The 21,124-nt window shown below is 38.3% G+C and overlaps 1 long non-coding RNA gene across 1 annotated transcript in view; it reads left to right on the top strand.

The window, feature by feature from the left end:
• The first annotated feature begins 2,186 nt into the window (after positions 1-2,186).
• LOC145539191 (uncharacterized) overlaps positions 2,187-21,124 on the top strand; it is a 78,803-nt gene continuing 59,865 nt past the window's right edge. The window contains exons 1-2 of the long non-coding RNA XR_014077618.1: positions 2,187-2,226; positions 8,280-8,357. This is a non-coding gene — a long non-coding RNA (uncharacterized LOC145539191). The remainder of the gene's footprint in view (positions 2,227-8,279; positions 8,358-21,124) is intronic.

Below are 21,124 nucleotides of genomic sequence, written 5' to 3'. Positions count from 1 at the left end.
TAATAAAAGCTTATTTGTTATTTAAGAAAAACTAACAAAAAATCTGACTAATATCACTGCCTCATTCAAGACCATATTTACACACTAATATGTTTGTATTTCCTTTACTGAGATAGTTCTCTTTTTAAAATTGTTTTTCTTTCAAATCATGGTTATCTTCATTCACTGCTAAGGTATAATTTTCAAAAAAATAAAATCATGACTCTCATGAAAATGTAAACATATATCAAAGATGATATTAAACTTCTTAATTAATGAGAGAACCAGAAAGATGTTCAGACTTGTTCAAATGAGAATTTGAAAAATTTATAAATATAAATACATAAATAAATATATATACACACACGCATAGTCAGAAATGCTGACATGAATTTACTCTTAATAACTGATGCAGCAAAACTGTTTAATACCCTACAGGATGATAACATGTAATCTAATGATGTACATTTAGGGTCATGTACAGGCTGAGAATAAATTTCTACTAACAAACCTTATTTGCATTGATATAGACAAGAATCATTTACATTACCATTAGTTTTCTGCTATGTCACTTCTACAGAGCTTTAAAATTGCCTCATCATTAGAAATACAAAGGGCCATATAGTCAAGGCTGAGGTCTTCCCAGTGGTCACATACGGTTCTGAGCGCTGTACCACAAAGAAGGCGGAGTGCTGAAGAATTTATACCCTTGAACAGTGGTGCTAGAGAAGACTCCTGAAAGTCCCTTGGACAGCGAGGAGATCAAACCAGTCAATCTTAAGGGAAATCAACCCTGAATATTCATTGGAAGGACTGATGCTGAAGCTGAAACTCCAGTATTTTGGTCATCTGATGCGAACAGCAGACTCATTGAAAAGTCCCCGATACTGGGAAAGATTGAGGGCAGAAGAAGTGGGCGTCAGAGGATGAGATGGCTTGATGGTATCACCCATGCAATGGGCATGAACTTGGGCAAATTATAGGAGATAGTGAGGAACAGAGAGGCCTGGCGTGCTACTGTCCAGGGGTTGCAAAGAGTTGGACACAATTGGGTGACTGAACAACAACAACAATCATTAGAAATAGAATCAAATGTACATAGTTAAATAGAATCAGATAATCCCTGGCTTCCATAACTCTACTAGAAGAGCAGCCAGTAATCTCTTTGCCCATTTCTAACTGCTGGACAGTTTTCTTGACATTACATTTAATTGCTCTTCTGACTTTGATGAGAGGTAAATCTAATCCTTTTCAGATGTCTAATTTGGATGGAGGCATGCTGGGAAAGATTGAGGGTAGGAGGAGAAGGGGACAACAGAGGATGAAATGGTTGGATGGCATCACTGACTCGATGGATGTGAGTTTGAGCAAGCTCTGGGAGTTGGTGATGGACAGGAAAGCCTGGAGTGCTGCAGTCCATGGGGTCGCAAAGAATTGGACACGACCGAGCGACTGAACTGAACAGATGACGTGCTGTACAGCCTTACAAGTTCATTAGTTACAGTGTAAGGCCTAAAATTAAGGTTCAATATTATGTGCTGCCTTGACATTTTAGAAAACAGAGAAGGCCTTGAATGGTCTAATCACAAGTTTTCCTTCCTACTCTTCTCCCATCAATATTGACCTTTAGCCAAACAACTCTTCTTATCCAGGGAACAAGGTACATTACCTGCTTAATCCTGAGCAGAGATGGTGTTCCCTGCCAGCCCATATAATAAGTCAAACAAGCCAGTCTCCTTCTCCTGTGGTAATCAAGTGCACCTCACCCTCTTGATACTACAAAGCCTGCCCCTTCAGACTTTAGCTATTCATTGTTGTTGGTGTTCAGTCACTAAGTCAATTCTGACTCTTTGTGACCCCATGAACTGCAGCACACCAGGCTTCCCTGTCTTTCACTGTCTCTAGGAGTTTGCTCAACCTCATGTCCATTGACTTGGTGATACCATCCAACCATCTTACCATCTTGGCTGTTCACTCTGGTCCTAAGTGCAACCCTTGTGTGTCTTGCTGCAAAGTCCTTGGCTTCCCGGTTATGAGTATCTGTGACTAATGCTACTGCCAGTCTATCTGTTCTGTGATGGGTGTCAGGGTTCAGCCATCCCCATAGCTGAAGGATGGGCATCTCTTCTTCATCAGTAAGTAAATAGGAGGTGATTATGACATCAGTTTAGAGAGTTGAATGATAGCAGAGCAGGGAAGGCAAAAGAATATATCTGAGAATAAAGAGACCAAGGTCCAGCTTAAAGGGTAAGTGAAACTCATGAGTTGAAAGAATGCCCTAGGTAGGAGAAAATTCATGTGTGAATATTAAAACCAAAGAGCAGAGTCTAGCATTTTCAAGGGGCTGAAAGGTTTTTCAAAATGATTGGAATCTATGAGAGTGCAAAATCGTGATTGCTTAGAGATAAGCTGGACAGATAAGATGTAGCAGTGAAAGCCAAGTTTAGGAATTTAGACCTTATCTTAAAAAGCAACAGGAACAATTGAAGAGGGTGTTATGTGATCAGGGCTGTGTTTTAGAGAATCCTTATGGCATTAACAAAGAATGAAGAATGTTGAGAGGTTGGAAGCCAGTTAGGATGTCATTAAAGCAAATGGGTATAAATGTGGTGTCTTTTCCAATACTACAAGTAGTAGAGATGGAAATAAATGGACTTAATTTAGGAAATATTGAGGAAGTAGGAGTTGGTGGGTCTGGTGATGAATTGGATGTGGGTGGAGGTGCCAGATTTAGCAAATAAAAATACAGGATGTCCACTTCTGTTTGATTTTCAGATAAACAACAAATAATTTTTTTAACATAAGTGCATTCCAAGCAATAGTTGGATCACATACAAATTATTCGTGTTTATCACATGCAAACTATTCATTGTTTAACTAAAATTCAGATGTATCTGGGTGACCTGTATGTGTGGCTGGGGAAGAAGGATGAGTTAGATGACTCCCAGGTTTTTGAACCATGAACTTGTCAGAGGAGGGAAACAAGGATTTTCTATTTAGTCAGAATATGAATGATTGTTACAAAGCAAACATTCTACAAAGAAAACCTGCATGAAAAATATATCTTTGTGAAGGTGATTTTATATGGTGATCTTCCTCATAAAGCATAGCATATTTTGTTTTGTTTTGTTTTTCCCCTTGGGAAGAAAGGAGGAACACTTCTAAATGGAACAACAGATCAGAAGATAAAATTTTAGCACAACTAGCAGTATACTGTGGAAGGGAGTTCTGTTTAGGCATAGGTGGACAGGGCTCAGGGTGAGATGACCCTGACCTTGTATTGTTCTGAGGCCAGGCAACTACAGTTATGCTCATTTCTGCTTTTCATTATGCTTACATGTGAGTTTTTTTAATTAAGGGAAGCTGTTCTACTTAACAATGTTGTAGGGTTTCTTAACTTTCAGGGGCAAATAAGTAAGAGTTTGGATATTAAATCTCAGCATCTAAAGGTAATGAATCACAGAAATTAATTTGGGTTATAAATCATATAAAATGAGTTATAAATCAAAAAGTAAAATCTAAACCTACAGAACTTTTCACAGAAAATGTAGACGATATCTTCACAATCAGGATGGACAAAGATTTCTTAAATAAAAGGGGAAGGAAGAAAACTATAGCAGAAAAAAAAAAAACGGAAAGTTAGATTTTACAAAATTTAAAATTTTATCTATCAAAGACATTGTTAAGAAAATGAAAGGACAAATCATAGATTGGACAACATATTAAAAATACATATATCTGACAAAGGACTTGTATTAAAAAAAGTCTTAAAACTCTTAAATCTTGATAATAAGGGCAAACCTAATAAAAATAGGCAAAAAGTAAAAAGACATATTTCACAAGAGAAGATATATGAACAGGCAATAAACTCATGGAAAGATAATCAACTTTGTTAGTGTTCAGGGAAATGCATTTTCCTGAAGACTACAATGAGATGGCACTTAACACCCACTTGAATGGCTAAAATTAAAAAGGCTGACAGTACTGTTGGTGAGGATGTGGAACAACTGGAACTCAGACATGCTGGTGGGAGAATAAAATGGTACAACCTCTTTGGACAATGGTTTGGCAGTTTCTTATATGATCTGACCCAGAAACTCTCTCCTATGTGCTTATACAAGAGAAATAAGATGCACGCCCACAAGAAAATTTATGTAAAGAATATTCATGGATGTTTTATTCATGATAAACCCAGACAGAAAGAATCCGAATAGCTATTAACTAGTGAATAAACAAGTTGTAATGTGACCATACAATGCAGTAACAGTAAAAGAAAAGAAAAGAACAACGCAGAACAATGTGGGTGCATTTCAAAACTTCGAGTGAAAGAAGCCAGGTGCAAAAGAGAACATACTGTATGATTCCTTTTATATGACTTTATATGATGCTACAGAAACATAAACAGTGGTTGCACAGAGGTAGTCTAAAGTGGGATAGGCTGGAAAAGGGAAGGGAGGAAATTTTGGGGGTAATGCAGGTGCTCTGTTATCTTCATTGGGTGATGGTTATGTGCATATTCTCCAACATCAATGGAACTCTACACTTATAGTGGGGCTTCTCTGGCTGTTCAGTGGTAAAGAGTCCACCTGCCAATGCAGGAGACATGGTTTCGATCCCTGGGCTGGGAAAATCCCCTGGAGGAGGAAATGGCAACCCATTCCAGTATTCTTGCCTGGGAAATCCCGTGGATAGAGGAGTGTGGCAAGCTATAGTTCATGGGATCGCAAGAGCTGGACATGACTGAGCCACTAAAACAACAGCAACAGCAAACACTCTTGAAAACTAGGCATTTTCCTCCATGTAAATGATGACCCAATTAAAAAGACAATAGAAAAATAGACAGAGATAGAGCTCATTCTTATTTTGTGAGTAGAATGCATGGCACAGATGTTTTTTTCTGGCGTGAGAGATGAAAATCCAAAGGCGGTGTAAGTGGTTCATGTGTGAGAAGGGTAAGAGGCTCAAGTTTGCGCTCTTGACCCTCTTAATCTCATTCGCATTTCTTAAGCTCACTCTCCTTTCTGAGACAATGTGGATAAAATTACATATGCGATTTGATTCCTGGGTTGGGAAGATCCGCTGGAGAAGGGATAGGCTACCCACTCCAGTATTCTTGGGCTTCCCTGGTGGCTCAGCTGGTAAAGAATCCGCCTGCAATGAGGGAGACCTGGGTTCGATCCCTGGATTGGAAAGATCCTCTGGAGAAGGGAAAGGCTACCCACTCCAGTATTCTGGCCTGGAGAATTCCATGGACTATACAGTCCATGGGGTCGCAAAGAGTAGGACACGACTGAGCCACTTTCACTTTCACTTTCACTGAGATGACATGTCTTATCAAGATAACTGAAATGAAATACAAAGGTACAGCTCTGTAACATGTAAGTTAAAACTAACGAATTCATGAAATTCTGACCATATTATTTACAGGTGAAACATTTAATTCAGACGTCTCTCACATCTGTAGTGAGGATTTTCTAGAGATATTAAAAGGAAATCTTGTCTTATGGAGATTCCTGTAGCATGCTATTTCTTCAGTGTTGTTTAATCGCTAAGGCATGTTCGACTCTTTGCAACCTCATGTACTTGTAACCCACAAGGCTCATCTGTCCATGGGTTTGTCTAGGCAAGAATACTGGAATGGGTTGCTATTTCCTTCTCCAGGGGATCTTCCTTACACAAGGATCAAACCCGGGTCTCTGGCTTTGCAGGCAGACTCTTTACCATCTGAGCTACTAAATTTCTTCCTCTCAATAAATTTAAGACTTCTTAAATAATCACTCTACTGACTGAGGAATAAGAGACATACTATTTCAATTTAAAGTGTTATACCATTTCCCCTTAAACAATGAAAAAATGAAGAGAGGATATATTTTGCTTTTTTACTTAACAAGTTTATAAATGTTACCTAATTTTAACATGGATAATAAATAAGTAAATGAATACTCTTTCTGTATACATTTCTATTTTAAAGCCCATATACTTACTATGTAATACAATTTTATAACTCAAACCAAATGATATTGTAAGGAAAGAGACATAGCACATGTTGAAACTGAAACCCAGATCCAAATGTGCTTCTGAGAGCCCAAGCCTCCTGGATATTAAAAAGAAATGTTGAGAAGGGCTTTGAACTTCCACAGTGCATAGAATGGCTCAAATTAACTAGACTTCAAGACACTGGATTACTCTCACTAGCTGGTGATTTATAGGTGTTTAATATTTAAAATTTACCACCTTTCTGAGTTTACTGTATCTTCCAATTGGGTCTTTTAGGTATAAAATTATATCACCTGTAAAGAACTGCAGTGGTATTTTCTTTCCCTTTAATATTTTCACATTTCATTTATTTTTATATTGCATTTCATTGACTGGTACTTACAGGAAAATAATTATGGAAATGGGCATCTTTGCCTGTGATGGAATTTAATAGGAATAATTTTAAGTTTCATCATTAGACCTGACTTTAGCTTATTTTCTTTAAATATACATAAATGTGTGCAATTTTCTGCATTAAATTAATAGTCATCTATCCCTATTCTCTGTCCATGGAATTCTCCAGGTGAGAACACTGGAGTTGGCAGCCATTCCCTTCTCCAGGGAATCCTCCTGACTTAGTGATCAAACTTACGTCTCTTGTATTATAGGCATATTCTTTACTGTCTGAGCCACCAGGGAAGCTCAAAGTAAGAAAAGTAGTAAAATATAAAGCTAAGTTTTAAGAATTAAGTTTTGAGTAGCTATTAGGAAGTCATATGATTTTTCTCCTTTGACTTATAAGCTCCCAGGGCTGAGATGGGGCCAGTAGGAGTCCATGTGTCATGGTCCTAAGTCCATGATCTACCAATCCTAAAAAAAAACAAACAAAATCTGTGTTTATGTTGGCTGATTCATTCATAATTATAAATTATAAAGTGATAAATTATAAAGTTTTACTGTATATTTTATTTGCAAATTTTACTTAGTATGTTAAAATCTATGCTCATTAGTGACATTTGCCTCTAATTTTTGATACATAAAATTTTGTTATTACTAATATAATTATACATCAGTCAGTCAGTCCAGTCAGTTCAGTCACCCAGTCGTGTCTGATTCTTTGCCACCCCATGGACTGCATTACGCCAGGCTTCCCTGTCCATCACCAACTCCCGGAGCTTACTCAAACTCATGTCCATTGAGTCGGTGATGCCATCCAACCATCTCATCCTCTGTCATCCCCTACTCCTCCCACCTTCAATCTTTCCCAGCATCAGGGTCTTTTCCAATGAGTAAGTTTTTTTCATCAGGTGGCCAAAGTATTGGAGTTTCAGCTTTAGCATCCATCCTTCCAATGAATATTCAGGACTGATTTCCTTTAGGATTGACTGGTTGGATCTCCTTGAAGTCCAAGGGACTCTCAAGAGTCTTCTCCAGCACCATAGTTCAAAACCATCAATTCTTTCATACATAATATGATGCATGATTAATATGTCTGATATGATTGTACATAATCATACATAATATGATTATACCTAATGACTTTTCTTTTTGTAAGATAAGGGATAGTTACTTATTAAATATTTGAAAAAATTCACCTCTAAAACCATCTGGGCCCTTACAAGGTAGTCTTTGATAACATTTCAGTAGATTCTATGATTATATAATTGTCAATGAACCCACTTTCTTTAATAAAGATATTAAACTGTTTATTAGTTGAACTTGTTTTCACAATGAATTTAAGACGGTTAGTGGAAACATTAAAAGTAGGAATTTGATCTTAAATTGCATAGCATATGCTGCAATTCAATTTTATTCGTGAAAAAACTATTGTTCTATTATATTCCATATTCCTGTTGAGTGGAACAAAATCTTTTGTTGATATAAAGTCAAAATAACTGGTTAGTTAGCATGTTGAGAATATGTTTCTGCCCAAAACGTCAGTCACGGGTTCTTTTGAAATAAGAGACTGTTTTACTCATATGTATCATATTATCTGTTCCCTTAGAGTGAGCTAGGGCTTCCCAGGTGGCGCTAGTGGTAAAGAGTCCACGTGCCAAGGCAGGAGATGCAAGAGACATAAGCTTGATCCCTGGGTTGAGAAGATATCCTGGAGTAGAAAATGGCAACCTATTCCAGTATTCTTGCCTGGAAAAATTCCATGGACGGAAGAGCCTGGTGGGCTATATTCACATTATCTGCACCTATACTGGGTTCTGGGTTCTAGTGAGTGTTCAATAATTATTTTCTCCTTTAAAAAAGAAAAACATTATGAATGAATCAGCCAACATAAACACAGGTTTTGTTTTGTTTTTTTTTTTTTTTAGAATTGGTAGATCATGGACTTAGGACCATGACACATGGACTCCTACTGGCCCCATCTCAGCCCTGGGAGCTACAGCATGGTCAGAACAAGTGTTTCTGTTCATTTTTCTCTTAGAACTGCAAAATACATTAGGCTGGCAGCTGGTGCTAAATTTTCCCTCATTTATCCTGTTGTAGGTTAATCATTAGGGAGAGGAAGGAAAACGTTGTTTTGCTAGGATTATTAGAAACAAAAGAAAGGTTCAAAAAACAGTTAAGTGTTAAGATTTGACCTTGGAAGGAAAATATGTAATATATTATATGTTAGGTGCAGGCTTAATGAAAAATGCTAGCAAGGAGGTGAAACACAATGTCCTGTTTAGACTTTTTGCTTTCAATTATCATAGTAAAATTACCACTTACGTAAAAATAAAACCTCTGTTTATTTAACAACAATAATAAGTAGATGCTAGTTGCTTTTCATTTTTATTTCACTTATTACACATTTCAATTCTATGAGCAAGGCAATCTTTTAATCCCCAGCTCACAGAGAAGTAAACCGAGGCTCAGAGGGAATGTATTCATAAGTTGTGTGGGGGGTAAGTGAGAAGCCAGGCAGTAAATTTACACTTGTCTGGCTTCAACACCATGCTCTTATATACTACACAACATCATCTGATCACTTCTCTTTAAGTTATAGAAATCTTTTAAAATTGTCTGTCTGGATCTCCTCTACATCATACCAGTTCCTCCACCATATTTCATTGCTTCCTCAAAAATCAACTGGACATACACTGTTGTAGGAAGTTGACTCTAATTTCTCCAGGCTCTACAGCTTTTATCGCCCTGTGTGTCGGCTTGCCTACTTTCACGGCCATCAGAACCAAAGTTTGATTTTATGACATAAAGAGCTCTGCTTTTTTTTTTTTTTTTGAGTAATCCATCATCAATAATATTCTGGATGCTTTTTATAATGAATTTTGGCTTATGGAAACATTTTAGCAACCTGATAGATGATACAGAGAAATTATATGAAAGACTCAGTTCAGTTCAGTCGCTCGGTTGTGTCCTACTCTTTGCGACCCCATGAATCGCAGCACGCCAGGTCTCCCTGTCCATCACCAATTTCCGGAGTCCACCCAAACCCATGTCCATTGAGTTGGTAATGCCATCCAACCATCTCATCCTCTGTCGTCCCCTTCTCCTCCTGCCCCCAATCTTTCCCAGCATTAGGGTCTTTTTCAATGAGTCAACTCTTCGCATGAGGTGGCCAAAGTATTGGAGTTTCAGCTTCAACATCAGTCCTTCCAATGAACACCCAGGACTGATCTCCTTTAGGATGGACTGGTTGGATCTCCTTGCAGTACAGGACTCTCAAGAGTCTTCTCCAACACCATGGTTCAAAAGCATCAATTCTTCAGCGCTCAGCTTTCTTCACCGTCCAACTCTCACATCCATACGTGACCCCTGGAAAAACCATAGCCTTGACTAGATGGACTTTTGTTGGCAAAGTAATGTCTCTGCTTTTAAATATGCTATCTAGGTTGGTCATAACCTTCCTTCCAAGGAGTAAGCGTGTTTTTATTTCATTGCTGCAATCACCATCTGCAGTGATTTTGGAAACTAAAAAAAAATAAAGTCTGACACTGTTTCCACTGTTTCCCCATCTATTTCCCATGAAGTGATGGGACCAGATGCCATGATCTTAGTTTTCTGAATGTTGAGCTTTAAGCCAACTTTTTCACTCTCCTCTTTCACCTTCATCAAGAGGCTCTTTAGTTCTTCTTCACTTTCTGCCATAAGGGTGGTGTCATCTGCATATCTGAGGTTATTGATATTTCTCCTGGCAATCTTGATTCCAGCTTGTGTTTTGTCCAGCCCAGCATTTTTCATAATGTACACTGCATATAAGTTAAATAAGCAGGGTAACAATATACAGCCTTGACTTACGCCTTTTCCTATTTGGAGCCAGTCTGTCATTCCATGTCCAGTGCTAACTGTTGCTTCCTGACCTGCATACAGGTTTCTCAAGAGACAGGTCAGGTGGTCTGCTATTCCCATCCCTTTCAGAGTTTTCCACAGTTTATTGTGATCCACACAGTCAAAGGCTTTGGCATAGCCAATAAAGCAGAAATAGATGTTTTTCTGGAACTCTCTTGCTTTCTCGATGATCCACCAGATGTTGGCAATTTGATCTCTGGTTCCTCTGCCATTTCTAAAACCAGCTTAAACATCTGGAAGTTCACGGTTCAAGTATTGCTGAAGCCTGGCTTGGAGAATTTTGAGCATTATTTACTAGTGTGTGAAATGAGTGCTATTGTGAGGTAGTTTGAGCATTCTTTGGCACTGCCTTTCTTTGGGATTGGATGAAAACTGACCTTTTCCAGTCCTGTGGCCACTACTGAGTTTTCCAGATTTGCTGGCATATCGAATGCAGCACTTTCACAGCATCATCTTTCAGGATTTGAAAGAGATCAACAGGAATTCCATCACCTTCACTAGCTTTGTTCATAGTGATGCTTTCTAAGGCCCACTTGACTTCACATTCCAGGATGTCTGGCTCTAGGTGAGTGATCACACCATCGTGATTATATGGGTCGTGAAGATCTTTTTGTACAGTTCTTCTGTGTATTCTTGCCACCTCTTCTTAATATCTTCTGCTTCTGTTATGTCCATATCATTTCTGACCTTTATCGAGCCCATCTTTGCATTAAATGTTCCCTTGGTATCTCTAATTTTCTTGAAGAGATCTCTAGTCTTTCCCATTCTGTTGTTTTCCTCTATTTCTTTGCATTGATTGCTGAGGAAGGCTTTCTTATCTCTCCTTGCTATTCTTTGGAACTCTGCATTCAGATGGGAATATCTTTTCTTTTCTCCTTTGCTTTTTGCTTCTCTTCTTTTCCCAGCTATTTGTAAGGCCTCTTCAGACAGCCATTTTGCTTTTTTGCATTTCTTTTCCATGGGGATGGTCTTGATCCCTGTCTCCTGTACAATGTCACGAACCTCTGTCCATAGTTCATCAGGCACTCTGTCTCTCAGATCTAGTCCCTTAAATCTATTTGTCACTTCCACTGTATAATAATAAGGGATTTGATTTAGGTCATACCTGAATGGTCTAGTGGTTTTCCCTACTTTCTTCAATTTAAGTCTGAATTTGACAGTAAGGTGTTCATGATCTGAGCCATAGTCCGCTCCTGGTCTTATTTTTGCTGGCTGTATAGAGCTTCTCCATCTTTGGCTGCAAGGAATATAATCAATCTGATTTCGATGTTGACAATCTGGTGATGTCCATGTGTAGAGTATTCTATAATGTTGTTGGAAGAGGGTGTTTGCTATGACCAGTGCATTCTCTTGGCAAAACTCTGTTAGCCTTTGCCCTGCTTCATTCTGTACTCCAAGGCCAAATTTGCCTGTTATACTAGGTGTTTCCTGACTTCCTACTTTTGCATTCCAGTGCTCTATAATGAAAAGGATATCTTTTTTGGGTATTAGTTCTAGAAGGTCTTGTAGGTCTTCATAGAACCGTTCAAGTTCAGCTTCTTCATCGTTACTGGTCGGGGCATAGACTTGGATTACCGTGATATTGAATGGTTTGCCTTGGAAATGAACAGAGATCATTCTGTCATTTTTGAGATTGCATCCAAGTACTGCAAGACTAGCAACATGTTTAAAATAAAGGTTCCACACAAAGCATTTCAGTTATTTGATGAACTGTCCTAAATCTTATGCTGTCCTCATTTCTTTTTGCAAATTTCTGGAGCAGTAAATGATCTTCTTCAACCTGTTATTCCAGTTTCAGTTTGGGGAGAGAAACTATTTCTCTTATTCATAGACACTTGCCTGGCTTTCTACAGAATGTTCCTGGAAGCTTTAAGCTAGCAGTATTCCCAAGAATTGAATACAAAAAAGGTCACATTGACCTTGACTTATCTGAGCATTTCCAAGTCTACACAGCACAAAAAAAGGTCACTGCCAAAAGCATGTCTTGCAACATTAGAAAGGGCTTGTATTTTTTTTTTGGAGTGAGTTTCTGTCTAGATGAGATGAAGCAACTTTCATTTCTTTCAGATTAAAATTTTATTTCCAATAGAACCTACCTTATTTAGATGCATGTATACTCAGTTGTGTCCGACTCTTTGTGACCCCATGGGCTGTAGCCTGCCAGGCTCCTCTGTCCATGGAATTTTCTAGGCAAGAATACTGGAGTGGGTTGCCATTTCCTACTCCAGGGGATCTTCCAGACCCAGGGAACAAATCTGAGACTCCTGAGTCTACTGCATTGGCAGGTGGATTCTTTATTGTTGAGCCACCTGGGAAGCCCAACTCACCCCAAACGCATGTATTTTGGGATAGAAGATATTGAAACCTATGAGGACTATTACAGAATAGGTAAAGGATGAGTAGAGTGTAATAAAATAGAATAATAAATAATAATTTATACACCAATACTTTGGTCACATGATGCAAAGAGCTGACTTATTGGAAACAACTCTGATGCTGGGGAAGATTGAGGGCAAGAAGAGAAGGGGATGACAGAGGATGAGATAGTTGGATTGTATCACTGACTCAATGGACATGAGTTTGAGCAAGCTCCGTGGGAGACAGTGAAGGACAGGGCAGCCTGGTATGCTGTAGTTCATGGAGTTGCTGAGACTTGGATATGACTTAGTGGCCGAAAAACAACAATATAAAATGGAAAAGTTTATACAATTATTATATATCATAATTATAAAATATTACATGTATACATAAAATATATAATTGCAAAATATGTGATATATCATATATGTTATAAAGTATCTGTGGGTTAGGTTGGAGCTCCAGCATTAGCCTGCAGGAAGGCCCTCCAATGTGGCCAATTGCTCTATTTTGTCCCAATTGTTTGTTTCATCACTGACAGTTTTTGGGTCATAGGGCTTAATAATGTAAATACTAGTAAATATAATAGTAAAAATAGAAAGAAAGCAAGCAAGATGAGACGATTTGATGGTCCAAATAGCAATTGAGCTCAGCCATACTTCACATGGTAGAATGGCTGCAAGGTGGAAGTGACATGCTCATATGATCTTTCTCACGTAATATTTGCTGATCTGATGATAATTCAATTACTTCATTTTAAAGATACATTGTAAATCAGCTATACGTCAATTAAAATTTTTAAAAAATAAATTAAAAATAATATAAAAATAACAATATGGAAACACACACACAAAAGAATAAAAACCATTTAACTTCATATCTCTAGCCCCATGAATTTATAAAAAAGATGTGAAAATGTATCTTTTCTCTCTCTAGTTCTGCCTACTGAAACAGCCACAGTTTCTCATTTGTTCTTAGTATTTTCTAACAATGTATGTTGAAGTGGCTGTAGCCTCATCTGCAGGAGATTTGGCTTTCCCATGACCTACCAGTCTATCAAGAAGTACCCATGCCCAGCTGCTTCAGTAGTGTCTGATTCTTAGCGACCCTATAGATGCAGCGCGCCTGGCTTCGTTGTCCAAGGGATTCTCTCGGCGAGAATCCTGGAGTGGGTAGCCATTTCCTTCTCCAGGGGATCTTTTCGACTCAGGGATTGAAACTGCGTCTCTTACATCTCCTGCATTGGCAAGTAAGTTCTTTACCACTAGTGCCACCTGGGAAGCCCAAGCTGTAAAATTATGGTCCCATGTTTTTAATTTCTGATTCCTGAAATTGTAACCAGATATGCTGATGGAAGACTGACCTCTTCAACCTACACGTGTTTTATTCCTGAATTAATATTCCTCCACCTTGACATCATGGATATTCTGAATATCAATAATATTCCTTAGGTTTTTTTATATATACAACCATACAGTCTCTGAATACATGTTTATTTCCTTCTTTCCAACCTTTATGACCTTACTGAATTTTTATTCCATTGGGTAGGACTGCTAGGACGATACCAAATACAAGTGGTGAAAGTTGACATCTTTGATCTTGAAAAAATGTCCACTATTTCACCATTAAGAACTATGTTAGCTGTAGGTTTTTGATAGGAATCTATTATAAATTGAGTTATTTCTCCTGTATTTTTAGTATACTGAGATCTTTTCCAGTTTGTGTTGAATTTTGTCAAGAACTTTTTTTTGCATGTGTTGATACATTCACATGATTTTTCTTCTCTATCCTGTTAATTATGTTGACAGATTATAATTGCAAAGTCAACCTTGAATATGTGGGAGGTCATAATGTATTTTCCTTTATATATTGCTGGATTTGATTTACTAATATCTACTAATATCTTGCTAAGAATATTTGCATCTATGTTCATGAGAGATTTTGTTCTATAATTTCTTTTTCTGTAATGTCCTCATTTAGGTTTAGTATTAGGGTTATGTTGACATTATTACATAGATTGAAAACTATTCTATATGGCAAAAACCACTACAATTTGTAAATTAATTAGCCTCCAATTAAAATAAATAAATAAATTTAAAAAAATAAAAGAGTTTAGGCAAGAATGGTAATAAATGTTTGATAGAATTCACCAATGAAACCATCTTGGCTTGAAGCTTTGTTTGTAGCTTTGTGGGAAGGTTTTAAATTATGATGTCAATTTCTTCAGTGCTATTCATATTTTTCTCTTTCTTCTGTATCAGTTTGGAGAATTATGTTTTTTCAAGAGATTTATCTGTTTTATCTCAGCTGTGAAATTTATGAAATTATTTTGAACATAAATGTCTTCAAAATATTTCCTTACCAACCTCTTGATGTGTGTATGGTCTGTAGTTATGTCCCCACATTCATTTCTAATATTGGTAATTGGTTACTGATGTTTCTTTCTGACTTTCCTCCCGCCCTTCTTCATGTCTTTCTACTTTTTTTCCTTTTTAAAAATAGTCTTTTTAGGGGTTTATATGCTTTGTTAACCATTTTAAACCCAACATTTGGATTTGTTTGTCTCTATTTTTTCTGTTTTAATAATATTAATTTTTTTCTTGCATGCCATGTATTCATGCATTTAATAACATTTATCTCTAACTTTCAAAATGATATTGCAGGGAAAATATTACTGCTCTTAGTTTACATATGTGTAAAATAAAACTCAAAGAGGTCATTTTTTTCTCTTATAAATATCAGAGACCATATTTGAATTTAGAGCTATATGATCTCAAAGATGATTCTTTTACTATATTACAGTGCCTCCCAGCAAAGTTGTAGAGTATTTGATTAAATAAGTTATGATTCTAAGTCCAGTTCTTGCTACAGGACTAATCAATATCATGAAACTTATCAGCATCAATACATTAGGAATGTGTAGTTTGCATAGCTGTAAAACTTGTAGTCAGTTTTGATGAGGTAGTCAAATCAGCATATGTACTAATCGCATCTAGAAACAACATATTGGTGTTTTATAATTTGCATAAATGCAATCTTATCAAGGATGTCAACAGCAAAGTTCTTCAAGGAACTGGTCATAGAATAGGAGTATTAGAAAATTTGCCTTTTATTTCCCCACCCAGTTACTCTCACTGAAGCACAGTATTCTCTCCCTCCACTTTCCTCCCTCTGGAAGATCAAGTAGTTTTCAGTTAGCTATAACTGGAGGTTTCCTACTGGACGCAGTCCACAGTGATGGTCTAGGAAGATATCGAGAAGAAAGCATCAACCACTTTGAATGGATTGCAAAAATGACCCAAATCTTTATCCCTCAGAGACTAGTAGATCATGTTTGGTCCCCTGGATGTCTTAATGTCTACCCTCAAGGAATATGTGTGTTGGATGAAATGTATATCAGTAGGAATATTTGATCTACAATATTGGACATCATGATTTTATTTTGGAGATTCCTTTGATAAGCTGGAGTACTCCTGTAGTTTTGGAAAGGTTACCTCAGATCAGTTTTCTGTCTATTACAACAAAGTGAGAGGAGTAAATGAAAAAACGGCTCACTTCAGGTCTTAAACCTCTGCGGCACTGATCAAGTGAAAGTGTCAGTCACTCAGTCGTGTCTGACTCTTTGTGATCCCATGGACTGTATAACCTACCAGGAGCCTCTGTACATGGAATTCTCCAGGCAAGAATACTGGAATGGGTAGCCATTCCCTTCTCCAGGGAGTCTTCCTGACCCAGGGATAAAACCTGGGTCTCCCACACTGCAGGCAGATTCTTTACCATCTGAGCCACCAGGGAAGCACCCCGGTAAAAAAAAAATAAGTGACTACCAGGATGGTCTCATTATTATTTTTTGTTAATGTTTCATCTGCTCACAAAAGTGTATATGTTCATGTACTGACTGCCCAGATTCCTTCCCTTTAGTGCTTGTAGTTAGAAGCATCCATTCATGAACTTTTAGCGACTTTTTCTTTCTCTGCTTTCAATTTTTAAATAAGATGTACTTATCTGTTTTCCCATTCATGTGAGTTCTAAGATGAGAGAAGGTAATCAGATAAGCAAATGATGACCACTCAAGTCTTAACATATGTTATTGATACACTTACTGAAATACTAGAAAAGGTAATAATAAAAATACCATAAATCCTAGGTGGTGGTTGATTCCACCAATATATGAGTCCATATATAAATTGTATGGAATGCTCAAACCAGGCTGATAAAATTTGAATTAGTCTCATGTTAAAGAACCTGCCTGCCAATGCAGGAGACATAAGAGAAGCCGGGTTCAGTCCTTGGGTTGGGAAGATGCCCTGGAGGAGGGCACAGCAACCAGCTCCAGTATTCTTAGCTGGAGAATCCCCTGGACAGAGGAGCCTGGTGGGCTACAGTCCATAGGGTCGCATAGAGTTGGACACGACTGACGCAGCTTAGCACACACGCATACATGTTAACTGGACTTCCTCATCTGTGAAACAACAGCCTTAGTGATTCCAAAGAGAAGATAAATTTTTATCTCAACATGTCAGATCATCCTTGTTGAGTCCTGCCCCCAAGGCCACAGGTGCGAGGCCTTGCACCAAGACCATGGAAGTGGAGCCCAGAACCAAGGTCATCTCTGAAGCTGACTGAGCCCCTTTTGTAATCATTGCCAAAAGCCTCCTGATCATCACTAACAAACTTCCTGGCTCTCAGTTAAGCAAAGATACCCACTCCAGTAAACACCCTATTGTGTCCCAACCAATCATCTAATGCCAGCCTTCCAGCAGGAATTTTCTTTGTCTCAAGGATGTAAAAATTGGTTATTAACTCACAAAAATTGTCAGCTTTCTCTGGTCTGTCAGGAGGTTGGCCCCTTGTGCTCGCAGTGTCCACATCATGTCTGTTCTTTGTTCTTAATAAACTCACTCCCTTCTGAAATGCCCTGTATCTGGAAATTCTTTTCCAACCCACAGTTGGATTGCCTCAACAATCCTTGCTATGTGTGTGTGCCTGCTCAGTTGATTCTGACTCTTTGTGACCCCTTGGACTGTAGCCTGCCAGGCCCCTCTGTCCAGGGGTTTTTCCAGCCAAGAATACTGGAGGGGATTGCCACGCTTTCCTCCAGAAGTCTTCCTAACCCAGGGATTGAACACACTTTCATGTCTCCTGCACTGGCAGGCAAGTTCTTTACCACTAGTGATACCTGGGAAGCCCCATCCTTGCTATAGAATAGCTCAAGACTCCTCCCAGTCTGGCTCTCTTCTGGAATTGCTTTCCTATGAACAGCTGTTGGCCGCTTGGGGCTTCTGTTCTGAGGGCTATCGGGCACATTCATTACTTCTCTCTTCCTCGAATGCCTCTACCATGCAGGACTTGTCGCTGTTCGCGGTTTGTCTCCATTCACATTCTGGGTTTATTGTAAATATTTCCCTTATGTTTATGATTTTGCTATGAGGCTGCTCTGTCTTTTCTAGAGATTTGGAGAGTTTGAACACTGCCGTTTTCCCAGAACCTGAAATTATTTTAAATCCCTGACTTAGTGTTTAGAAATGGACTTAAATTTCCACGTGGTTAAATTGGAGGAAGCGGAGGTTGTTTCTTCTTAATTAATTTTCAGTTTTATTTGTGTTCAGATAATGGGATCTATTTTATCTGTCATGTTCTGAAAGGCAGGTTAAAATCCACCTCCCTTTCAAAGAATTTAATACAGTTTTGCTTATTATAGCTGTATTAAATGTGGCTTCAGTGCATAGAAGTTCAGAGCTATCATCTCTTCTTGGTTAATTATACCTTTTTGTCACTATAAAATGGCTTTCTCACTTTTGTTAGAAGCATTTTTCCATGTTCTCTTTTTCTAATATTAATGTGTCTGTCTCTGCTTTCTTTTCCTTTTTTTCTTTTTATTTGCATTTGGTTATATTTCTATGTCCTTCTGTTTTCCTTCTAGCTTTCTATATCATTTGATTTAGATCAACCCTTGGTGTAGAACATGTGGCTACATTTTGCTTTAATGTTTATTGAGTGTCTCTCTTTTAAAAAAAGAGTTTAACCATTCTCATTTATTATGCTCACTGCTGTGTTTGGCCTTAATAATGTTCTTTTTAAAGTCAAAAGTAGAACTATGCTATAATATTGCATTATTTCTAACGAGTTACAAAGGACATTTAATAATAAGGGCTTCCCTGGTGGTAAAGAATTCACCTGCCAATGCAGGAGATGCCTGTTCAATCACTGGGTTGGGGAGATCCCCTGAAGAAAGAAATGGCTACCCACTCCAGTATTCTTGCCTGGGAAATCCCATGGACAGAGGAACCTGGCAGGTAGGGTCGCAAAAGAATTGGACACAACTTAGTGACTAAACAATAACAACAACATCTGTGAAACAGACACAGTGATATGTCTCCCTTAAGTTTCCCATAGTGACAAAAATGAGAGATGACATGTAGAAAGTTTCAGTTTTGTGCTGGTGCCATATTAAACATCCAATAGGACATTAGCTGCATAATAATTATTATTTTTGGAAATGTAGCAGCTGAAAAATGTGTAGATTGAGTAAAGAGATCAGAGTTTAATCTTATTGTGAGCATAACCTTACCTGGGAGAAAAATGTATTTCTAAAATTAAGCTTGTGCAACAGTGGTTTTTCCATCCATTCCATTTGCACTTAGTACTGCCCCTTAGGGGAATGTGCAATATTTACACATTTCAAGAGTACTTTGTAGCATTGATTGGTCATATTTCATTAATAAGGGTATAGGTTTACCAAAAAAAAAAATAAAAAAAAAACCAACCTCTGACTTGGGAAAACATGAAGGCAAAGTCATAAAGATGAGCAGGGACCAGCTATAAATCATATAATGGTGACAGTTGGGCAAGAGAGAGCCAGATGGGGGGAGCAATGGCCTCTATAAAGCAGGCTAACACATTTCCAAATATTGAGTAATCCACCCTTCAATTCTTTCAAACGGCACATAGTGATTTTAATAAGTGACATGTTTATAAATGCTTTAATTACAAAATAAAAATTTCTAGATTATCCTAATGAGGGGACAAAACACATAAGGAATTAATAAGACATGAGACAGCCTGCTACATAATCATACTAAGACATTACCATGTGGCCAAAATGCTATTACAGCCTGGAGAAAGAAGCGAAACTTTGCCTGTGGACCTTGGCAAGGACTGTACAGAGGCAGTGACACCACATCAGGATTGCAACGCACAAGTAGGAGTCACTGAGTAGGAAATAAGGGGTTCTGGGGAAAGTATACTTTACTGAACTTGCCCCACATGTTACCCTTTGATGCTGTGAATATTGTCTTACTTGAACTGTATAACCACCATCTGGGAGGATATTCTCTATTTTCCAGGTCTTGAAATTGATGGTCATAAATAATGAAGGCTCAAGTTTACACAGTTAGGTAGAGGCATCTGTGACCTCTATATCCAGGACTGCATGACTTGTTTTTTTTTTTATCATTTCAAAACACTGCCCTGAGGACATTCCAGGAAAGGATCCTAGAGTGGCAGTTCAGTTCAGTCACTCAGTTGTGTCCAACTTTTTGTGACACCGTGAACCGCAGCACACCAGGCCTCCCTGTCCATCACCAACTCCCGGAGTTTACCCAAACTCATGTCCATTGAGAAGGTGATGCCATCCAACCATCTCATCCTCTGTTGTCCTCTTCTCCTCCTGACTTCAGTCTTTCCCTACATCAGGGTTTTTTCAAATGAGTCAGCTCTTCCCATGAGGTGGCCAAAGTATTGGAGTTTCAGCTTCAACATCAGTCCTTCCAATGAACACCCAGGACTGATCTCCTTTAGGATGGACTGGTTGGATTTCCTCTCAGTCCAAGGGACTCTCAAGAGTCTTCTCCAACACCACAGTTCAAAAGCATCAATTCTTCAGTGCTCAACTTTCTTTATAGTCCAACTCTCACATGCATACATGACCACTGGAAAAACCATAGCCTTGACTAGATGGACCTTTGTTGGCAAAGTAATGTCTCTGCTTTTTAGTATGCTGTCTAGGTTGGTCATAACTTTCCTTCCAAGGAGTAAGCGTCTATTTATTTCATTGCTGCAATCACCATCTGCAGTGATTTTGGAGCCCAAAAAATAAAGTCAGCCACTGTTTCCACTGTTTCCCCATCTATTTCCCATGAAGTGATGGGACCGGATGCCATGATCTTAGTTTTCTGAACGTTGAGATTTAAGCCAACTTTTTCACTCTCCTCTTTCACTTTCATCAAGAGGCTCTTTAGTTCTTCACTTTTTGCCATAAGGGTGGTGTAATCTGCATATCTGAGGTTATTGATATTTCTCCCAGCAATCTTGATTCCAGCTTGTGTTTCTTCCAGCCCAGCATTTCTCATGATGTACTCTGCATATAAGTTAAATAAGCAGGGTGACAATATACAGCCTTGACGTACTCCTTTTCCTATTTGGAACCAGTCTGTTGTTCCATGTCCAGTTCTAACTGTTGCTTCCTGACCTGCATACAGGTTTCTCAAGAGACAGGTCAGGTGGTCTG

Source organism: Giraffa tippelskirchi, chromosome 2 (assembly GCF_054371585.1).
Source record: "Giraffa tippelskirchi isolate mGirTip1 chromosome 2, T2T-mGirTip1v1.2.pri, whole genome shotgun sequence".
Classification (NCBI taxonomy): Eukaryota; Metazoa; Chordata; class Mammalia; order Artiodactyla; family Giraffidae; genus Giraffa; species Giraffa tippelskirchi.
This window is presented reverse-complemented; position numbering and strand designations above follow the sequence as displayed.